This window comes from Mirounga angustirostris, unplaced genomic scaffold (genome assembly GCF_029215605.1).
Source record: "Mirounga angustirostris isolate CCGP_5_RB_7025 unplaced genomic scaffold, mMirAng1.0.hap1 SCAF_4, whole genome shotgun sequence".
Taxonomy (NCBI): Eukaryota; Metazoa; Chordata; class Mammalia; order Carnivora; family Phocidae; genus Mirounga; species Mirounga angustirostris.
The window spans coordinates 132,679,572-132,699,165 of record NW_026991712.1 but is presented as its reverse complement, the minus strand read 5'-3'; positions in this window follow the sequence as shown (position 1 = coordinate 132,699,165).

Sequence of the window (19,594 nt, the reverse complement as noted above, 5' to 3'; positions counted from 1 at the left end):
TAGGACTGAAGTGAAGAATTGGACGTGGAAGGTAGCACACTTGAGCCAAAACAGTGAAGGGGATAGGGAGTCTTTAAGGCATATTAAGATGTGTGTCTGATGTATCTTTAGAAAGCTATTGTTTGTTGAATGATCTAATCCAATTCTCTCACTTTAACTTTGAGAAAAGTAAGAATCCAAAGTTTAGGTAACTTACTAAAGGCCACAAATCAAATTCATAGCAGAGCTGGGACTAGAATTTAGGCCAGGTTTCTGATCAAGTACTGATTTCCTTACGCTATTTGGTCAAATTTAGTGGTTCTCAATATTGCCTATGATTGCCAGGGTATTGGATAATGTGTAAAAAACTATAGAGGGCTGAACTCTCCCCCCAGAGACTTGATTAAGTTGGTTTGGGATGGGCCTGAGCATGCATTTATTTTAAAAGCTCCTTAGGAGATTTTTAATGTCTGGCTAGGTAGAGAGCCCCTTAACTAAATTATAGGACTTTTTTTTTTCCCTATAAAGCTACTATAGCTAATGCATATTCTCTTGTATTTTTTAAAACAGAAGAAGACTGCTTGTTACGAGTCTTACATGTTGCAGTTTTCTTGAGTGCACTCTGCTTTAATGCAGTCATGCACATGGAAGAGCTTTGATCTCTAGGAGTTTAGGGGGTTAGAAGCAGTTCTCAATGGTAGGTAATGGTGATAATGTACAATTTTAAATAGCCCTCCAGGTAATTCTTCTAGATCTTTCTCCCCAGTGTCATCTCAAATTGGTAAATCCCTGTTCTAATGCACAGAAGGAAGGGGAGTTTGTTTCTGAAATGGTGGCTGACTTAATATTTCTCTAAGTCTGCTCATCAATCATTACCTCCATTATGTGTATGAGGTCAAAGGGACATATGTCTATGGAGACCATTTATCTTCACATAAAATCACCCAATCATGACTATAGCCTGAATTTCTCCCCTTGGTCAGTCATCTTGCATATATGTCCCATCACAAGAAGCCAAGGTAATGGAACACAGGTGCTGGGCATATCATCCATTCTATCTCCGCTCTCACAGTTCTGTACCAAACTAGAATGCAGTGTTGTTATCTTATTCAACACAACACCCTAGGTAGGATGGATGAGTTCTGTCTGTCATTTTCGGAACAAACAAAGATGATGCCTAGAAAACAAGGATAGCGTTGTTATTTATCTACAAATATAGATGTGAAGCTCTGCAAATACAAGAGCTGTTGATCCCAGGCATATACTTGCAGTATTATTTGCAAGTGTTTATGTACTTTCCATCCCATTATGCACCTGCCTTCCTCATTCCTTGCTTTTCTTCTTCCCTTCTTCTCTCCCTCCCTCTTCCCCTTCTTCCTTTCCTTTTATCTTTTTATCTGTCTTTTTTATTTAACTTTAAAAAGTCATATTTGTATTGCTTGTGTATGTGGGATCTTAGGAGTATTTTATCCAATAAACATTTGTGGCTCCCAGGGAGTTGAAAAATTAAAAAAAAAAAGTCAAAGTTCTAAAAATGGTGTTTGAAAATACATAAATACAGATAAAATATCCATATGCATGACTTCATTTGGAGATAGTTTCAAAAGTCTAAATTTGAGGCGTCTTATACATGTGAAGTTCAAAGTACTCACCCTCTTATAGCTCTTCCCCCATAATAGATTCTTCCCTGAAGCACTGAGGATCAAGGTTTTACTCTATACATTGACACCTGGATCTCTCACCCATGTCCAAAGGCACACTAACATGAAATATGTTCTATATGTCACCTAATAGAAAGGTGAAAACACTCTAGGACAATAGATGTGGAGGTGGTTGATAGTTAGGCAAGTGTAAACTGTACAGGAACAACATTCTTAATGCTGGGACAGCCATAATTCCAGAGGTCTGGTGCTTAAGTGGGAACCCAATAATTTATGAGTCAGACTGGAACCATCCAAATTCTTTGACATAACTATGAATAATGCTTTGTATCTTTTACACTTGCATTTTTCTAAGTACTCCAAAATTCATTAGACAGATTATTATTTGATTTTTAGGTATAAAGGAGAAAAGAAAAAGTTAAAATATCTAAGAAAGGTATAATTTAGGACCTTATAAAAATCTGGCATGACTCTCTTCTCTTTGCTAGGTCTGAAATAATTTTCAGGGACAGAAAACAAGTAAAGATTTTTCTTCTGTTTTCTTTTTACAACCCAGAAAGCATTAAATAATATTTAGATAACATCTTCACTACTTCTCAACCCTCTGATGGTAAGCTTTCTATATCAAATGCCTGAGAAATTTTGGAATCCCCAAGATAAAAAGCAGATGTGGATTTGTCTGCAACCCATTACCAAGTCTTAGGGGCTTGACAGGACAATGCTTCAAAGAGGGAGAGGTATTCTGTGCTCCTTCATAACTTTCTCAGCATTTGAAATGCATATAGCCATTATAATATCTGTGGCAAAGAATGTTTATTTTCCTTTTATCTATTTTCCCCTTCATCCTTTTGGTGATTAATTCTTCTTACTCAAATTAGCAGTGCACTGGACATTACATTTCTCAAGGCCTTTACCTCTGTGTGGCCATGAGACCATGTTATGTCCAGTGGAATGTGAGTGTGAGTAGAACTTCCACACCATATTCTTAAAGAAAGTTTCTTTCTCTTTACTTCTCTTTCCCTGTTTCCATGGGCTAGGCATGGTGGTAAGCTAGCCGTGACCATGCAGATGAGAGAAGCTTACAAGAGCCAATAAGAACAATAAGAATGAATGAGGGGCGCCTGGGTGGCTCAGATGGTTAAGCGTCTGCCTTCGGCTCAGGTCGTGATCCCAGGGTCCTGGGATCGAGTCCCGCATCGGGTTCCCTGCTCCTTGGGAGCCTGCTTCTCTCTCTCTCTCTCTGTCTCTCATGAATAAATAAATAAAATCTTTAAAAAAAAAAAAAAAGAACAATAAGAATGAATGAACCTGAGTCATGAGTGGCTTTGAAGGCAGAAGTCCTATCTTAGGTAAATAGGAAGGTAGATGGTGATGATGGTGATGATGATCTTGGATCAGCTAGTAATGTCTGGATTGCTATGAGATAGAGACTCTTGTTTTAGCCATTGCATTTTTGGGTCTCTTTGTTGTTAGATAAACAAAGAGAAACACCATTGAAATTTCTGTACCTCACTGGAGATTCCAGAGAACAGTTTCTTTCTATGCACCTTTCTTATTCTCTAATAGAAACATTAAAGTGACAAGCAAGGAAAATTTTGGACATGGAATTTTTTAGTGTTATATGTTTCCTTAACTTCCTTTATTTTGTTGCAATATGCATAGATATATTCCTTTTGGGAAAATATATTTGGAGTGAGAAAATGAATATGCAAACAGGCATGGCCAGACCATATATAAAAGTAGAACTCTGACCCACAACCTGTAGCAAACCACCCTGGGTTATCCCCCCTTATCTACAATAAACAGCCAAGGAAGCCAGCCTGTTGTGTCAGACTTCTGGGAAGTCAGACTGCTGTCTCTAGTTATAATTCAGAAAGCCAAATAATGAATTCTATAACAATCATCTCCAATTGGCCAGGACTTGATTAATAACTGACAGCTTCTCTAATTATTGTCTCTGCTTCCAACTTAGGACCAACGAGAGAAAGCCAAACATGCTCCCTAATCAATCACATAGGACACCCCACTTCTAGTTAGCCCTCTACAACTTCCTTATGCCAACAGAACTACAATCAGGACATACCTGATGCTTTTCCTTTTTTAAAAAAAATTTTATTTATATATTGGACAGAGAGAAAGAGCATGATAGTGGGGGGAGGAGCAAAGAGAGGGACAAGTAGACTCCACGCTGAGTGTAGAGCCTGACATGGGCCTGGGGGCCCACGACCCTGAGATCATGACCTCAGTGGAAATCAAGAGTCAGGTGCTTAACTGACTGAGCTACCCGGGGGGCCTCCCCCTTTTTTCCACTATAAAACTTTCCCAAGTCCTTTGTCTGCTTTGAGTCTCTACCAGAACATAAGCGATGATGGCTGACTTCCTTGCTTATATAGCAAGCTGTAAATAAATAGCTGTTGCTGTTCTCATTTCATTAGCCTTTGTTTATTTCTCCAAAAGGCTTACTCAATCATGCTGTTGAAACATTTTGTATCCAGACTTATAAAAACTCCAGAAGAGGGGGAATTTTCCAAAAGTCTTCTGGCTGTTCTTGAAATGTTTCCTGGAACTTCGGGATTCTTCTGAGTCCTGATCCAATCACAGTTTGAGCTTCTAGAATTTGAATCAGCAGTGATGAGAGTAAGCTCTCTGGATTCACAATGGGGACCTTTTGATTTTCTGGTCATGTCCCCATTGCTGCTGACCAGGGCAACTTTCACTATAAAATGACTTTAGGTACAACAAAGCTATGTTTCCAGACTCATAAGCTGTGTGTACATAGCTCTAAGTCAAAAGTTGGCATAGGTCCTGTTAATTTGATCAACATAGACAGACAACAGGATAATTTAAGCCAAAATCAAAATAGACTTTGGCAGTCTGATTTGGATTTGACTTTTTAATTTATTCAACCGTCTAGTACCAAATTTCCATTTTACTTTGTGCTGACTAGCCACAGATTCAAGATTTTTACTAGATTTGATAGTAGAGTGGTGAAATGAACTTCTGTTATACTATAATTTAATTGTGTTCCTCTTCCTTGATGGAATTATAATGCTATTATAAATACCACCATCACCACCACCACCATAACTTATCACTTACTGATTGGTATGTAAAATCCAAGGATAAAAACTAAGATGGATATACAGTGAGGGTAGATGTTTTGATTATAGTTAGAATGGGATGGGTAAAATATTAATTCATAAGCTAAGATCTGTCCTCTTGGTCCCATTAAGTAATTTTTACCTAGATTTTAATGGAAAACTATGCATTACTTCTCCTAAATTAGGTCAGACTAGTGTTATAAATGGCGTACATTGTCTACAAAATGAAGAAAGTATTTGAGTGAGAGGTCTGGAATCTTTAGTGTAGGAAAAATGGCTCAAATTGATTTGGTTAATTATTGAGTCAAATTAAATAAAAATGATATGGGGCGCCTGGGTGGCTCAGATGGTTAAGCGTCTGCCTTCGGCTCAGGTCATGATCCCAGGGTCCTGGGATCGAGTCCCACATCGGGCTCCTGACTCAGCGGGGAGTCTGCTTCTTCCTCTCCCTCTGCCTCTCCCACTGCTCATGCGTGCGCTCTCTCTCTCTGTATCTCTGTGTCTCAAATGAATAAATAAAATCTTTAAAAAAAATGATATAGAAGTGGAGGAACACACAGCATCCTTTGCAGAGGAGAGACCCATCAGTGGGTATGACTGTGGAGAGAAAAGATCACTTGTGTATCTTGTGCATAAGGGAAATGATGATTATAATCTAGGTTGAGAGTATGTAAGATTCTTTTTATTTCATTGCCTCTCAGGAAATGTTACAGGACATTCTAGAAAAAATTTTTAGAATGAAGATAAATGGCTAAATCTAATTTAGTGAAATGTGCCAAGTTATGGTCATTGCTGAAGCTTGTTATTTTATTCAGATTATTATTAACTTGCTGAATGCTCTTCAATGCACTGTATAAAATGTCATTTCAGGCTGGGTGTATGATCTCTATTCTAGATATTCAGGTCCTGGCCACCCACCTCTCTGGGCATGGCCCTTCTCTTTTCCCCTCCCCTCACATGTGGTCAGTGTTTATAGAAATCATCATTTCGATTTGATTTATTCATATTAGAGTTGTTTTACTTACCACTGAATGCAAAGACTGAAGTGACTGAGTAGCTTAAACCCCCTGACCTCCCCATCTCTAAGAGTCAACTTACCCATGATAGAGAAAGTAAGAGTCTCCATAGATTCTCTATCCCACTGAAGCTGGCAACATAATCTCTCAGTTTCCCTGGAAGCTGTTGGGGAAAAACATAATAAAGAATTTTCAGGGCGCCTGGGTGGCTCAGTTGGTTAAGCGACTGCCTTCGGCTCAGGTCATGATCCTGGAGTCCCTGGATCGAGTCCCGCATCGGGCTCCCTGCTCAGCAGGGGGTCTGCTTCTCCCTCTGACCCTCCCCCCTCTCATGTGCTCTCTCTCTAATAAATAAATAAAATCTTTAAAAAAAAAGAATTTTCAGAGAAAATAAGAAGTAGAAAAAAGGATAGTATCTGAAAAACAAAAAAGTATTTACAAGTATTTTTGCATTTATCTTATATACAATGCCTGTCATATGTTACCTCTCATCCTTAAAATATCTGCTTTTATATCCACCCTCCTCCCCCTCACCATCACTTACACAAAGAGTGTTTTCCCTACACAGGACCTGACTTTTTCTATTTCATACACTGTAGCAACTGAATTTTTTTCTACTTAATGATTAACTGCAGTTAATATATATCCTCTTTTAAAATAAATTTGGATAACTCTAGGAGTATTAAGAGAAGGTGTCAGTTGTTTTATCTTCCTATGAATTAAATGACATCATATGCTTGCATAGGTTTGCTTTGTGCCAACTACTGTTATAAATCTATTTTACATATGAACTTGTTTAATTCTTGTGCCAAGTGAATGAGATTGACACTATAATTATCATCCCTCTTTTACAGATATTGAAACTGAGGCCCAGAGATGTTTGGGACCTTGTGCAAGTTTACATGGTTAATAAGTTGTAGAGTTTTGATTTCAGCTCAGAAGACACCTTCTTAATCACCATACTATGTAACCTCTCAGTCAGAGTGTTTTCCTCCAACATCCAACAGGATAAACTAAAGGCTTAGGTTCTAATAGAGAGGGGGAAGGATTTAGGTAGTTTTGAATCATAGACCCTCAGATGGGAGGACATGTGGGAATTAAAGTTTGGATCAGGTATATATATATATAGTCAAGGTCTTAGAAGCTGCAGATGGGAACCATGGGGTCCCAAGAAAAGGGGTGCCAAATGAAGGAAAAAAGTGGAAAGGGAGTAGATAAGGAAACTTCTTATTTTAAAAAAGTTTTCTAGGTGTGCGTGGGTGGCTCAAGTCATGATCCCAGGGTCCTGGGATAGAGCCCTGCATCAGGCTCCCCCTGCTCTGTGGGGAGTCTGCTTCTCCCTCTGCCTGCCACTACCCCTGCTTGTGCTCTCTCTCTGTATCTCTCTCTCTGACAAATAAATAAATAAAATCTTTAAAAAATAAAAATAAAAAAGTTGTCTAGATCTTGTACCCATGATGTAGAGAAGAGCTCTTTCTCTTGCAGCAACTCTTATTTCTTCGCCATCTCTTCCTTTTTTACTCTTCCTGCACCTCACATTTCCTTTTTCTAAGGACCCAGAAAGATGCTCTGTAGATTGTTGTGTCTCTCTCTAGGCTACTTCCAGCCCAAACACAAAAAGTCTCTGTGTCATCCAGCTTAGCTCAGCAAGCTAAAAAAACTTCAGCTTGCATCAATAGTTCTTCTGCCAGCCATTTTTGTTTGTGTATAAAATTCTCTAAGGAGCCCCATGGGAGAAGAGGTGGCTTGTTGAGGACAAGATTTGGGGGTTCTTGGGTCCTCTGGCCAAATTCTATTATAATCACCATCATAACAACTGAGAAGCTTTGTATTCAGATGAATCTGGGTCCAACTGTGGGTTTTGCATTTATTGTGTGACCTTGGACTTGACCTCTCTAAACGTTAAGTTCATAAAGAAAATCCCTATTTAAGAAAGTTGTCCAGACCCTGTGGAGAAAAATATCATTTATCCTGAACTCCTCTTATTTCTTTCCATTCTCTTCCTTCTTTCATCTTTCTGTACCTCATATATCCTTGTTTTTCAGGATCCAGATCCAAGAGCATGTGTTTTAGTCTGTATCTTCATCTGTAAAATAACCAATGGAATCCTTGTGATTCGATGATGCAGTAGGAACACCAGAATCTAGTAAGTATTCAACAAATGGTGGCTTCTACTGTGATTATATATATATATGACATAATATATATACATATACACACATACATATATGTGCATACACACACACACAACCAAAATAAAATGAAACAAAATGTGAATAGAATCCATAAATATAAGATTGTTTTACTTAAAATGACCACGTTTTATAAACATTTGTTGTAGTTGTTACTATTGTTTTGGCTTGAAAATTAGTGTCATATATAAACTATTTTTAAAATTTTTTTAAATCTTCTTTTGTAATTTTGGAAAGAAGAAAGCAGGACCCTGGGGACAGGGGTCCTGTGAGTGTTTATTGGGGGGGACGAAAAGGGCTCTGTTGCAGGAATCCCTGGACCATCAGGGGGCAGTGACAGGTGCTCAGATAAAAAAGCTAACAGTGTTCAGAAAGGAAAGTATTGTGCCTATTCCACAAATAGATAGACTATTGATCTTAGCCCCACATTTCTTATTGCTTGAGGTTTTCACAGCTGTCTTTTGGACCCTTTATGAACGATGGTTGGGATTTCGAGATCCAACAAACCATTGCCTTATTCCATTCATTGTATTTATTTATAAAGTATGACATGGAAAGGCTTTCTTGAACCAAACTCTTATTCTTTCTTTTGCATTTTTATTTGTCAAATCTCTTTCTTAAAATAACCACCTTGTCAGGTGTAAAAGAGATAAATATCTTCAATTATTTGGTCCTGAGGTAGAGTACATGTCTTTCTGAAGACATTCAAATGACCAATTTCCCACCAGAATTTAAAAAAAAAAAAAAAGGCAAAAGGTGAAAATACTCTGTGGACTCAGGGAGAGCCAAGCTTGTGTTGTCTAAGATTTTCAGAACTGCCATGACAGCTGACCTTTGAAAATGTCCTCTTCTGCTGTTGGTAGGATATGGTCATTTGTGCTCTTTACAGGTGGTCAGTGGTCCTTGGAAGACTGGTTTCCCATATGGCCTAACTCTAAGTCAGTGGAGGTGGCTGTTTCACCTGAATATCCCGCAGTTCTGGTCCCTGCCTTGCTAACCTTAATCTGTTGCTGTGCAGTTAATGGCTTCCTGTCATTTACTGAAGGTCTGAGAGCAGTTCACCAGTTAACCACATGCTTGATAATTTGTAATGGTTTTTATGTTACAGCCAGATGCCAGGCAGGATATTTCAACTTCCCCTGGCAGCCAGGTGTTAAATGGCCCTATTTAAGACTATTATGGGTGGATGGACGCACATACTGCATGAATTTTGTGTTTCATAAGAAAAGGTGATAATGGTGCTAATTAATAAGTCTTTTAGAAGGGTTTCTTGGGAGTAATTATAGGGAGATAGATGATATGCATTAAAGTTATTATCAAAGCTATGGATTTTTGTAGTATTTTTGTTTGTTTTTTTGGGTTTTTTTTGGCTGATAGTAAGACATAATAAGAGTGCAACCTTTGGAGAGTGGATTTTTAAGTTCTCGGCAACTCAGTGTTTTTTTTTTTAAGATTTCATTTATTTATTTATTTAATTGACAGAGAGAGAGAGAGAGACAGCAAGAGAGGGAACACTAGTAGGGGGAGTGGGAGAGGGAGAAGCAGGCTTCCCGCTGAGCAGGAAGCCCGATGCGGGGCTTGATCCCAGGCCCCTGGGACCATGACCTGAGCCGAAGGCAGACGCCCAACGACTGAGCCACCCAGGCGCCCCTGGCAACTCAGTGTTTACAAGCTACTACCATTAAAGAAGGCTATTCACTGTCCTTGGTGCTATAGGAAAGGTAAAATCATAGTTACTCTAGGAGAAAGTAATAATGACACTCAGAGTTTGTCAACATTAGAACATGAGCAGCCCCATTTCTATTTTCCTGGGAAAAAAACTGTTCAATAAACATCTAACACTGAAGTGTGAAGTCTAATGCCAGTCCTATGGATGTCTAAGTTGTCTAACCTACAATATGCCCATTTTAATCTTAAAAAAAGATTCTGATAAAAATTTATGGCTTTGCATCGACCATCAAGAAAATGAGCAAATATATTTATATATGGCCATATCTCAAAGGCATGGGATGACGGGTCTGTTTGTGGTAATTTAACATTAGGGGCCTGGTGGTTCCAGACACTGGGGTAGTTCATCGTGCTGGATAAAAACAACTTTCTAGTAAAACAACTTTATGTTCTAGTAAAACAACTTTCTACTGAATCTACTAAATCTTCTACTTTTGCTAAATCTTCTCCATTCCTTAGCATGCCACATCACTGCCAAAATAGCAGCTGATACAGGCTTAGAGAAAAGGAAAAATCTCATTGAATTCTTCAAGGATTCAGATGATGATTGAAAAGAAGATAGGGGAAGTAAGAAATAAGGGGTTGAGATTAAATCAGCAGGAATTTTAAGTAATACTGGGGTGTAAAACTCTCATCTCTATCCCTGCTTTTAACTCACTCAGGAAAGTGAAATTTTTATAGTCTGTATAAAGAAAAACCAGCTTTTGGACTCTCCCCAATGAATGACTATATTTATTCAGATTTTAAGGTTGCTATTATTAGCATGTTAAGAGACTTCTTAAAAGATTTTTTTATTTGAGAGAGAGAGAGAGTGCACGCACGCAGTGGGGAGGGTCAGAGGGAGAGGGAGAGACAGTCTTAAGTAGACTCCATGCTGAGTGCGGAGCCTGATGTGGGGGTCGATCTCATGACCCTGACATCACGACCTGTGCTGAAACCAGGAGTTGGATGCTTTAACTGACTGTGCCACCCAGGTGCCCTGAGACCTTTTTTTTTTAATTGAAGTGTAGTTGACATACAATATTATACTAGTTTCCAGTGTACAACATAGTGATTCTCCATTTACATACATTATGAAATGATCACCACCATAAGTGTAGTTACATATGTCACCATACAAAGTTATTACAACGTCATTGACTATATTCCCTATGCTGCACTTTACATCCCTGTGATTTATGATTTATTTATTTTATAATTGGAAGTTCATACCTCTTAATCCCCTTCACCTATTTTGCCCATACCCTTACCCCCCTCCCCTCTGGCAACAGTATGTTAAGAAACTTAAACAGAAATGTTAGTAAAGAACACAGTAAGACTTGTATAGATGGGGAAATTTTGATCATATTTCCTCCATCCTCTCCAAAGAGTAGAATAACTAAATGGACTTTGAGACAATGAATTTAGGAAGAAACTATTTGCCACACTAGAAGTTTAGATGTGAAAAACTTTTGTGTTCATCATTAAAGAAAAACTGGCAAACCAAGCATTTCATTGCATCTTTCTTTGTACCAATTCTGTCCATCACAATTCCTCCACTAGGTCTTTACCTCGGCAAGCTGTTGAAATTCCTTAGGCCCCAGTTTCCTTATACATAAATGAAGGTGTTCGACTAACAATCTTTAATGTGTCTTTAAGCCCTAACTTTTATGTTCCCTTCATGGATCATATGTTTCTCCATTTCTGTCTTTTAGGGCAGTTGGTCAATTTTTTAGGGAAAATGAAATAGATCTATAAATAAAATGTTATTTTATAAGTAAAATATAATAAATAAATACCATTTATAGCAAATTTAGAAAACTTAAGGATGGGGATATAGATTAAATTTTGGGGGAGATGTATAACTGACATCTTTTTAATGAATAAACCAAATTCTAGCAATTTATAAGATGTGTTTCTTCTTCTGATGTGTGGCCTACAACCATAGACTCTTCTAAGCAAACAAAACATAATTGGGTTTAAGCAAAGGGCATTTCATTCTCCAGGAACACTATGGAGAAAGTAAAGCTAGAAGCAGAACTGAAATCATTTGAGAAAACTCTGTGAGAGTATTATATCTTGAATATATGAGTTGTTGGCTAAAAATCGAATCCCAAACAGAAATTAAATTTTGGAAAATAATCCTGGAAGACAGATTCTACAATTACATGAGGGTCAAATCTAAGAATGCCTTGACAATTCAAGAATAGCTATAGAAACATACAGATTAGAGAAAATAGGCACATATGATGACGATTCTGGCTCAGTTCTGGGGGACATAAACTGGATGTGTGGTATTAGCAATTGATTTTTAGAAAGAAGACAAATGAAAAAGTACAATCTATTTCTCTAGGAAGTCATACCTTACTAATGTCTTTAGATCAAAGGTTCTTAAACCATGGTTCATGGATGCTCTCACTGATATATCAGTAGCTTAGGGGAAATCCACATGACTCCCCTGAAATTATACACAAATGCACACATGCATTTTTTATGGAGAATAGCTCAATAGTCTCAATAGATTCTGGAGGAGATTTACTGCTCCCAAATGATTATTTGGAAAGTTGTTCAAATCTTTAGATTGTAAGGGATGCCCTTTGATTTTAATATCCCATAAATAGTGAGTGGAAGAAATGTCAGAATATTTTAAACCACAAACTTAAGGAAATTAAGGATATAAGAAGACAGCTACAGGAAGACCAGATTGGCAAGAAATACTCGAAGACACCATTCAAGAAAGAATGGTGCAGAGGGGCAAACAGAACAATAAAATCCTTCTGTAGATTTTATTAGTGAGCAGGAGTTCTGGAATTTAGGATAGACTTCTTGAGGGGCTATCAGCTCCTCATTTCAGCTTTGTCTGTTTCCTTATCTATGAAATGGGGACACTAATGTATCATTAGTTTGACTTCAGTAGAATGAGAAATTCCATATAAGCAGATTTTTCAGATAACTGAAGCACACTTCTTTTAGACCCAAGTGATATATATTCTAGCCACTTGTGATAAAATGCTTTCTAAATATTTTATCTTCTAAAGCCAACTATACAGGGGTGCCTGGGTGGCTCAGTTGGTGAAACAACTGCCTTTGGCTCAGGTCATGATCCCGGAGTCTTGGGATCGAGCCTGTTTCTCCCTCTGACCCTCCCCCCTCTCATGCTGTTTCTCACACTCTCTCTCTCTCTCAAATAAATAAATAAAATCTTTAAAGCCAACTACACAAAATAATAATAATGATAACAATAGCAAATATTTATTGGATTTTTACTGTTTTACTGTTTCTCAGGTGACTTTCTAAGCCTTTTATGTATATTTGTTTCATTCCTACCATGAAATACGAGATCACTATTTAAAAGCATGAATTATAGCTGTATCTGCTATCCTTGAGGGATATCCATGATCTGTATTTAAGTAACAAAAGCAAGTTATATATAAAAATATGGACCAGGGCGCCTGGGTGGCTCAGTTGGTTAAGCCACTGCCTTCGGCTCAGGTCATGATCCCGGAGTCCCGGGATCGAGTCCCACATCGGGCTCCCTGCTCAGCGGGGGGTCTGCTTCCCCCCCTCTGCCCTCTTCCCTCTCGTGCTCTCTGTCTCTTATTCTCTCTCTCTCAAATAAATAAATAAAATCTTAAAAAAAAATATGGACCAAATTTATCTTGAGAAAGAAGAATGAAATTGGGGCTGTCACAATCCCAGATTTCAAGATATACTACAAAGCTATAGTAATCAAAATCACTGGCACAAAAATAGATCAGTGGAAGAGGATATAGAGCCCAGAAATAAACCTGTGCTTATATGGTCAATTAACCTATATATACAATGGGGAAATATACAATAGAGCAAGAATATACAATGGGGAAAAGACAGTCTCGTCAATAAATGGTGCTGGGAAAACTGGACAGCTAAATATAAAAAGTGAAACTGGACTACTTTCTAACATAAAAATAAATTCAAAATGGATTAAAGACCTAAATGTGAGACTTGAAACCATAAAAGTTCCAGAAGAAAACATAGGCAGTGATCTCTTGGACATCAACCTTAGCAACATATTTATGGATATGTCTCCTCAGGCAAAGGAAACAAAAGCAAAAATAAACTATTGGGACTATGCCAAAGTTAAGTTTTGCACAGCAAAGGAAGCCATTAAAAAACCCAAAACCCAAAAACAAACAAACGAAAAGACAAAACAAAACAAAACAAGACAATTCTACTGAATGGGAGAAGATATTTGCAAATGATATGTCCAATAAGAGGTTGATATTCAAAATATATAAAGAACTCATATAATTCAACATGAAAAAAAAAAACCCCAAAACAAACAATCTGATTTAAAAGTAGGCATAGGACCTGAGGAGACATTTTTCCAAAGAAGATATACAGATGGCCAAAGACACATGCAATGATGTTCAATGTCACTAATAATTAGGGAAATGGAAGTTGAAACCACAAAGAGGTATCACTTCATACCAGTCAGAATGGTTAGTACCAAAAAGACGAAATAATAAGTTTTGACAAGGATGCAGAGAAAAGGGAACCCTCATGCATTGTTGATGGGAATGTAAATTGGTGCAACCACTGTGGAAAACAGTGTAGAGATTTCTTAAAAAAATAAAAATAGAAATAACATATGATCCAGTAATTCTATTGCTAAGTATATACCCAAAGAAAACAAAAATACTAATAGAAAAAGATATATGCACCCTTATGTTTATTGCAGCATTATTTACAATAGCCAATTTATGGAAGCAACCTAAGTGTCCATCAATAGATGAATGAGTAAAGAAGATGTGATATATATATACAATAGAACATTACTCAGCTATAAAAAAGAATGAGATCTTGCCATTTGCAACAACATGGGTGGATCTAGAGGATACTGTTAAGTGAAATAAGTAAGAAAGAGAAAGACAAATACCGTATCATTTCACTTATATGTGGAATCTAAAAAATAAACCAAATGAACAAACAAAAAAACAGAAATAGACTCATAAATACAGAGAACAAACTGGTGGTTGCTGGGGGGGCATAGGTAAAGTAGATGAAGAGGATTAAGAGGTACAAATTTCTAGTTATAAAATAAGCAAGTCAAAGAGATGAAAAGTACAGCATAGGGAATATAGTCAATAATATTGTAATAGCAATATAGTGACAGATAGCTACTACACCTATTGTGGTGAGCCTTGAGTAATGTATAGGATTGTTGAATCACTATGTTGTACACCTGACACTAAGATATCGTTGTATGTAAACTATACTTTATAATAAAAAAATATGGACTATGTTTCATAAAAAGTGAAAAAAAAAGTTTGTATTCAGTTATTTGGGCATGGGAGAAGGTTGAAAGGATATATACTACATTACTAATTTGGTTAATCCCAGGAGGTGGGATTAGGAGGATCAAAGAAAGATTATTATCTTCATATACTGTTGAATTGTTTTACTTGTTTCAGAAAGCATGTTTACATTTTGTAATAAAAAATCCAATAAAGTGAATTTTGAAGGTAGAAAGTAATAAGTTTAAGTTGGTTGTGGCTGATGGGAATTAGGGAGAATAGAGAAGAGATTATTTTTTCTTTTAATCTATGTGTATTTTTTCAAGTTTTACAATAAGCATTGATATTTTTTGGATATTTTTATTAGATACATTCTTATAAAACAATTTTAAAATAGAAGTTTAATATGGTGGTTTTCTTGCTAAAAATAATTAATCTGTATTAAACCATATACCAATAAATTGTGATTACTTACTATTCTAACTGCATAATGAAAACTTGCTTTCTGATTGAAGGAAGCAACAGTAGTGAAGAGGAAAAGAAAGATGAGAAAAATACTCAAATGACTAAGGAAAATAATAAACAATATCCAGGAAGAAGTCTCTAGCAGTGTGCATAAATGTCAATGCCCTTTTAGGAGATTTTTTTTTCTTTCTGAAAGGCCTGAGGACTTGGAACTAAGATTTCCTTGTCCAGAGCAGATGTATAACGAGACACAGAAGTTCAGTTCCAGTCAGTTGGTATAGAGCTATGGGGGTAGCAGGCTTTTATGAAGGTGGTAAAGATTAGTCATGCTGCTGAGTGTACTGATAGACTCAAATAATATCCAGTATACTGATAAAAAGCCAAGTCAAAAATACATACCTGGGGAGTATAGGGTTAGTGTTTGGAGAGACCTCTAAGCTCGGGTGACTGCTGTAATGACACAATCCTAAAATCTCAGAGGCCTGACACACTATAGGTTTATTTTATGCTCATGTCCCAGTCCAGTGTCGATTGGTGAAGGGACTCTGCTCCAAGCAGCTATTCTGGAACCCAGGTTGCTTCCATCTCATGGTACTGCCACCTCCAATATCTTAATCATTATAGAATGGGAAAGCTTTGGGTATGGAAGATTTTTTTATAGGCCAGGTTTAGAAGCAGAATATATCATTTCAGTCCACCTTCCATTTTCCCAGAACTTGGCTTCATGATGCCAAGCAATCAGCAAAGGAAGGCAGGGTTTGGGATTTAGCTGTGTGCCCAGGAAGCAAAAAGCAGAAAGAATGTTGGTGAACTCTAGCAGGCTCTGCCATAGAGGACCTCTTGGGGGAAGGCTCCATGACCTCTACTATCGAGTGAGAGGGGTGGAGATGGAGAAGCAGGAAGGAATAAAAATGTAAAAAGAATGCTAGATGAAAAACAGAAAGGGATATGTATTTTTTCATGTACTTTTTTTGGTGCCAAAGTATTTTTATATGAATTTGTGATTTTTTTAATACAATATGCCAGGTGGGCATATTTTGGGAAATTTGCTAAAAATGTATTCTCCTTGGTATTACAGAAAACACTATTATTTTCTGCCTGCAAAATCACATGTGAATTGGGACTTAGCTACATCTGACTTTGATTAGTTTGCTGTACAAATGGAATCAGACGGCTTTACTTGGAATGACTCATTAGCCCTTCCTCCTTCTTTGTTAATATTCTCCAAATTTAATAGCAGTGTTGTGTAATCTGTTGTGTGGATAGTATCAGACAGATTTAGGAGAGGACACTTAACCATGATTTCTGGATGTGCAGACAACTATATTTGGCCATTTGGGTGTTAAAAGGATTTTCTAATTATCTTAGGTGGTGTTATGATTCATTACAGCTCTGTACAAGGACAGGGAAAGGAATCAGTGCCAAAAGTCTGTCTAAATTGCCTTTACACTCCAACGTGGACTGGTGATAGGAGAAGGCTACAACTTCAAATGAAATGTCCTGTCTCTCCTTCAAGATACAGCAAATTTCACCCTTACCTTTATCTCCCACAAGTCTTTCCCCCAAGTCCCAACTCGGAACTCCTTTAGTACTTACTAACTGTTGCACTCCTTTTTTTAATTCTTAGCCTTCTGTCCTAGCTCGTTGTGTATCTCTCCAGACACAAGGAAATCTTTTCTAGAGAATCTGTAAACTCCTTGCAGGCAGGGACAATTATTATTTTATTTTTAGCATTACAAAGATTGTTGGAAATTGATGTGGATCATTCAGATTTAAAGTTATTTAGGGCAATTTTTTAATTTGAGAAGTTTTTGTGTCTTTTTACATGTTTCCTCAAAACCAGCGGAAGCACTCAATGTAAGTTTTGAAAGTTGAAAACACTCTTTAAAAAAGAACACACATGACCAGTCTGAATATTTTAAGCCTTTACACTTTTATTTATGCAAGTATCTTTGTATCTCTAGTACTTCCCAAACTTTAACTAAGTGCTAGGAGCTTTATGTACATTATGTTGGATATGGCTTCACCTAAGCCTATGTTGCTCAAATTGGGCTACCAGAATTCCCTGAGAGAACTGGAATTTGTGCCGAGGGAACTTAAAAACCTCAGAATAAATATGGGATAAGTAATTGTTAAAACAAAACAAAACAAAACAAAAAAAATGCACACAAGATACAAAACCAACTAATGCAACAGAAATAATCCCTGATTCACATAAAAACTTGTACAGAAATGTTTATAGCAGATTTAGTCATAATCACCAAAAATTGCAAACAATTTTTTTTTGCAAATAAGCAACTGTGAATAAGCAAACTGTGGTATGTCCACACAATAGTTTACTACTCCACTATAAAAGGAACAGACTATTGATTCATGCAACAATATGGGAGAATCTCACATGCTTCATGTTAAATAAAATAAGGCAGCTTCAAAAGACTTCATGGAGTTTATGCTCAAAATTATGACATTCTGGAAAAGGCAAATTATAAGAACAGAGAACAGATCAGTGTTTCCAGGAGCTGGAGTAGGGAGAGGATTGACTACAAAGGGGCAGTTTTGGGAGTAATGGACCTGTCCTGTATCTTGATTGTGGCATGGTTACATGACTATATACATTTGTTTATACTCATAGAACATATACCCAGAAAAGTGCATTTTACTGTATATTAAATTAAAAAAAACATTTTAATGCCAAGAAGCTAACACTGGCAGGATGTTATAAAATTCATACTCTCACTATAGTAATTTGTAACACTTCTCAGAAGTAATTTAACTATACATTTCCAAAGCCATAACATTGCTCATAGCTTTTCATCCAGTAATCCCATACTGAAAACTTTATCGTAAGACAATAATTTAAAAATATGGGAAACATATATGCTTAGGGATGTTGATTGTCTTTTTAGTAGATGAAAATGCTGCATTATTGCTTTTATTTTCATTGCTGTGTTTGCTAGAAAAAATCATATATTTTTCAGACGCTTATTGACCAGCTTTCTGGGAGAGAATGAGATTAATATTCTCCAGTGGTTGAAGAGTAGCAGAACTTCTGTTTGTCTCTATTCCGTAACCACACAAAGTCATCCATTTCTATGAAATAATTAGAAATAGTTAAAATTTCTACTGTTGCTGCTGTAGATAAATAAAACATTTTAATAAAAAAATTATGGTTGCAAGCCAGACTCTTTACAGGGATTTTGGTTTAAGAGTCTTCAGTATATAACAAACTTGGAAGTTTATCCTAAAATTTTTGTTCCTTTAATCTAACTTGGACCTCTATTCAAGTTTTAGAATATGAGAAATTAAAGCAGAATAATAGAATATGAGAAATTAAAACTCCAAGTTTTGTGTATTCTTTTTCCTTGAGAGCTTATAATTTTGAACTCTGCCCTCTATCTATTCTCTACAAACAATGTTCTTTACAGTGATTTAGCTGTGAGCAAAACAGACAACAGTTCCTTCTCTCATGGAACTCATATTCTAGTTTATTCCAAAATTGGAACAGATAGTTTAGTTCTTCCTCAGGTTTTTCAGCCCTTTGTGAAATACATAGGTCTTCTTTGAAGCTAATGATTTGAACAAAACATGGAGACATGGAAATGTGAATCTTACTCCATTTTTTAAGAATGCAATTTCCTACATTTTCCTCTACCCTCTTTCTACATTTCAATCACTGTCCCACTTCCAGAGAAGATATTTTCTGTTCTTTGCTTTTCTTCTGACATTCTCAGTAGGTGAACTTTGGATTTCACTGAGAAATATAGAAGTAATACAAAGAACATCTCCTTATCCTACCACTGAATTCACTAACGTGTATTTCTGAGCTCATATTCACTGCCTCTCTTCCTAGTGTTCTGGAGCACTCAGTGTGCCTATCTTAGGTTAATCCATCCCCTTGAACACTGCATCTAATCCTGTATGCTTATTCATGGAGTTTGCTTCTATAATTATCCACAGTCATTCCTAAATTATCAGTTGCTACCATCAGCATAAAAATGTGATACATCTCTAATCTTAAAAAAACCATCTCAAGATGCCATGTCTCCTTCTAGCCATTATCCCATGTTTTTCCTTTTATAGAAAACTTCCTGAAGAAGTTGTTTATAGATGCTATCTTATGTTCCTTGCCTCTCAATCTCTAGTGGAATCATAATAATCAAGTTTCCATCCTTATCATTCCATTCAACTCCTACAAAG